The sequence below is a fragment of the Aplysia californica genome, unplaced genomic scaffold, assembly GCF_000002075.1.
Source record: "Aplysia californica isolate F4 #8 unplaced genomic scaffold, AplCal3.0 scaffold01124, whole genome shotgun sequence".
In the NCBI taxonomy this organism is placed as follows: Eukaryota; Metazoa; Mollusca; class Gastropoda; order Aplysiida; family Aplysiidae; genus Aplysia; species Aplysia californica.
In genome coordinates, this window is record NW_004798394.1 from 162,507 (window position 1) to 166,969 (window position 4,463).

Consider the following 4,463-nt stretch of genomic DNA (forward strand, 5'->3'; position numbering starts at 1 on the left):
GTTTCCCGTAGAACAAGAAAGAGAAAAAGAACTCCAAAGCCAACCACAACATTGACGGATGTTGAATGTTCCTCCTGATGCTACTTGTTGTGGTCGGAAACCGGGCTCTGTTCTGTTGATATGGAATTACGAGACTGAGGTAGGTACAGATAGACATTTATTTCTATTTGATCTGATTAACTGTCATTCCATTCAAAAATGGTACGTGATTCAAAGTATAGTCACAGCAGTGGAAGAACTGAAAAAAAAATTTGGGAACCGAGATCGAGCTGTGCTTGCCGTGGCCGTGATGACTCACACTCTTGTCTCTTGTCTCGAGAGTCAAATTTACAGCTTACCTGTGCCTTTGCAGGCATTCCTTTGACCTTCTGATACTACTTTTGGCTTAAAGAGATCTTATTGATTGTTAGATAAACGTTCTGACTGATCTTTAAATTTAGATCTCGTTGTTGTTGGAACTTGTTACACTTGTAAAATAAAATGATTAATTTCAGTCGTCATGGCAGTTAGTTTTAGTGAGTCATGTCATGTCCAGGCTCTGTGTTACTCTAATTTATGTTCTGATCCATTGCTGTGGTCCATTACCATTGCCATTATTATATATAGATCTAGATCTACTCTCCGTTTCAGGCTTGTTACATGATACTGTCAATTCAGTGGGCCTAATTCACTGAAATTGAACTAGAATCTAGAAGTCTACATTTAGGAGGTTACTGGGCACTGCTGTCCTTAGTTTTTGGTTCCTTAGAATAAGAAGTTAAGACTGTGTCATGTAACCAGTGTGTAGGCCTAGATCTAGACCATTTTTTGGGAGGTGTGAATGAATAGCTCTGGTAAAAGAAGACTTTCCTGTCCAAGTCCAATGCATGGCAAAATGCCAATCAATCAGCTTGAATTACAGTGCAGTTGAATCCAAGTAATTTGGCCTCTGATTCTGAAGACACACGTTGACACCTTTTTGTAGTGTAACAAGATATATATATATATGTGAGGCACAGTGGTAAAATCAGGTGCTCGGCAAAATAATGGTGAAATAAAAGGCCACCTCTATTCTCACCCGGAGTGAGAATAGTGCAGGCGAGTCTTGAGGCTATTCTCACCCGGTGCGCGTTCACCAAATTTTGCGTTCACCCTAAACCACAGAATTCTACACTGTGATAACAGAAAAATTGTAGAATTCTGAGCCGTGAACAAACGTTCCATTACAACTGTAGCCTACTAAAAGCCTACAATTTTGTCTGTGGGCAGTGGAGAGAGAGAGAGAAAGAGAGAGAGGAGTAGCGCGATAATTTCCGGGCAAAACAAAATGGCGACCCGCGTAGTTCGGCTCGATTCGAAAAGTTAAATAGCCGTAGCATCTTTGTAGACAACCAAATTAATTTACTTTTGTGTTTTAACATCATTTTTTAACTTTGTTTTGGTCAATTTGATCTTCCACACCGATAGACAGTATTCAGAAAGAGACAGAGAGAGAGAGAAGAGGGGAAGAGTTGATCTTGCGAGAACTTCCGGGCGGGTGAGAATAGCCACTTTGAAATAAAAAGACTGACTTTTCCGCTGGTTTGGCAATTTGTATTGAAATTTTGTTTTTTGACACCGTGCCTTGTATATATCCATGACTCATTATGTCAGTGTGAAAATTATTTTGAAAAACATTGATTAAAGGCACAAAAATGTAAATTGTCAGTTTCCACCGACTCAGAGCCCTTGTATATATATCAAACTTTGGCGGCCATTTTCTAGTCTAATTTTTAACCTAGAGCTGATGAATACAGGCGACCCCCACCTCTTTCAATCACGTAATATCTTGACATCATGTACTCAAGATAAGTGAATTCTAAAGGCAAATGAACAAGCTTTAAGGGGATGCCAACAACCCTACAGGCCCAAAGATTGACAAGTGCCTGATTCCACCGTGCCATGACACATGATTTTGTTAACTTCACCATCTTCATACTACTGCTGGTATACATAAATCTTTTATGAAAATTATTGGCCTCCTAAAATTAAAAAATCTATTTGTCTCAATTTTGTTGTTGTTGACAGAATAGAAATTTGAGTGCTGTGTATAAATAAGCCTACTAAGTCTATTAATTTAATAATTTTTACACTTTACACATGATCTTGAAAAAAGTTTGCTTCTCGGACTTCTTGTCTTAAACTCTTGCTTGCTAAATTTCTTCTCTCGAGCTATTTTCCATAAAAGTATAGTTACAGTGATAGGCACTGGGCCACTTAAGGGACGATACTATATTGCTGACTGATCCAGAAAAACTAATTTGCTTACTTGCTGGAAATTGTTTCTTTTTAAAGTTAAATGGAGATATTAGAGTCTTGTAGTGACTGAAGTTATCATCCAATACAAATTCTACAGAATCAGAGAGACATCCTGTAGCCCAAAAATCTTTGATTTTGAGAAAACTGTCGAGACCAAATGATATAATTTAAGTAAGAATTATATTTAATTTTTAACACGTTGAGAAAATGAATTGCCAGTCTCCTTAAATTCGTTATGATTTGATCGATGATCAATGAGGGCAGCCATGTTTCTTTTGGAGGGTGGGGTGTATAAAAATTATTATGGCACAATTTGATGGAATCCTCGGATCCTCCACACTCAAAATCATAGCCAACAGCCAGTAATCAGGCTATTGTACGTGTCATATTACACTAGGCTAATGATTAATGGTCAGATCTTTTGTTTGCATGCAGTGCGAAGGCCTTTAAAATGGACCTAGGTCAGATTTGATGGAACAAAGAAAAATGTTTTTTTTTAATGCAGTATGCTTTGGTCAAGAAACTGCAGAGAAATTCACAGAAAGAAGGAGATTTTAAATCTGATTGCTGAAAAAGCCTATGGGGGAAATTCTCATTCATTAATGTAACTTAAGTAGGTGGACGAGACAAAAATGCAGTTCTAAGGACACTTTATTCGACACATTTTTAGATCTTTAACATGTTTACACTGTCGAATAATTGTTCTTATAAAGCAAAAAGAAAGTTCAAGGAACTTACATTTTGAAAACTTGAGCAAATGATTGACGAGGATAGACCAAATTAATAGAGGGATTTTTAAAGAGCATCTGAGCAGAGAAATGAGGTGTGAACCATGACTATGTGTATGTTTCAGATGGGGCGCTTTAAGAGGAAGTTGTTACCTTTGTCTTGTGTATATATATTATATTCTGGTGGTTTTTGAAATTTGAAAATATTTATTTTCAAACCATGTTTTTATTGGAATTTATAACTAAATTGGTCTAAATTGTGTTTAATGTTGATCCGAAATTATTTTTGATTAGGCTAGATGAGTCTCCAACATTTACCTTTATTCACACACATTGTCTTTTTGTACTCTCTGTTACTGTCCATAATCCCCTAGTTATCCCCTGAGAAATATGTTAGGAATGATCCAGATGTGTAATTTTCTTAGTTTTATTGAAACGAGAAACTTGTATCTCTTTTTTTCCTTTTCATGACAGTGGTTTACATGGCCTTTCATAGTGGGCCAATTCAAGACTACCACTTTAAATGATTTGATCTAAATAAAAGATTACTTGACACTTCACAAATTGTCCATTTTCTCTTGCCGGAACCCCCATTTCTCAGCTTTATTGGTATCAATATGTACTACGGTACGTTTGACTTTTCATTCTTGGCTCAATTCTCTCTGTCAGAAGTCTAGCGTCTAAAACTCTTAGTATGGCATGTCAGTTCAGTTGCTCATGGTATCGCTCGATTGCTTTTAGTTGTAAAAAAAATTAACCAAACTTCTGCAAATCCATCTCAATTGAACTATGTTTATTGTTCAGAGTTTTTCTTATGCGAATACTAGGTTTAATAGGAGTGCATAGGGAAGTTGGTGATGCTGAAAACTTGGATAACAAAATTGGCTGTCGTGTACCAAGACTTAAATGGGCGTTAAGTTTTATAAAACCCATACCATACTCACAACTAATATGTAGTCCTACATGCCCCAATCTTTTAGTGACACATTTTCATATAATTTCGGAATTGGACAAAATACTTAAGAGATATAGGAGCAGATGGCCTATGGATGTGGTATGAGACCCAAAGGAGTGGATGGGGGGGGGGGGGTGCTAAAATACAGAAGAGTGGTTCTTACTGTTAATCAGAAAGATACCTCTAACTCATGAGTAACCTATGTTAATGAAGGGCGGGGTCGGAATCTAATGGCACAGCTGACGCAGAGACTGCGAATGCACCTGTCTGGTTTGTTGAATACTGTTATGAAAAGGTAGTAAACCTACAATACTTCTTTATATAAATGCTCGGTTGACAGAGAGAGAGAGAGAGAGAGAGAGAGAGAGAGAGAGAGAGAGAGAGAGAGAGAGAGAGAGAGGCGCCACTGATAGATCATACTTCTTTCCATTCCCCCCGTTTTCTGCTTTTTCCCAGCAATTTAAGTATCGTTATAGGTTCGGTGTGCTTTTTTTTTACTCAAA

General features: G+C 37.3%; 1 protein-coding gene across 1 annotated transcript in view; it reads left to right on the forward strand.

The window, feature by feature from the left end:
* The window catches only part of LOC101864191, a gene marked incomplete at its 3' end in the record, with an annotated part of 23,204 nt that continues 18,741 nt past the window's right edge, over positions 1-4,463 (forward strand). Inside the window, 1 exon segment of the mRNA XM_013090052.2 lies at positions 1-139.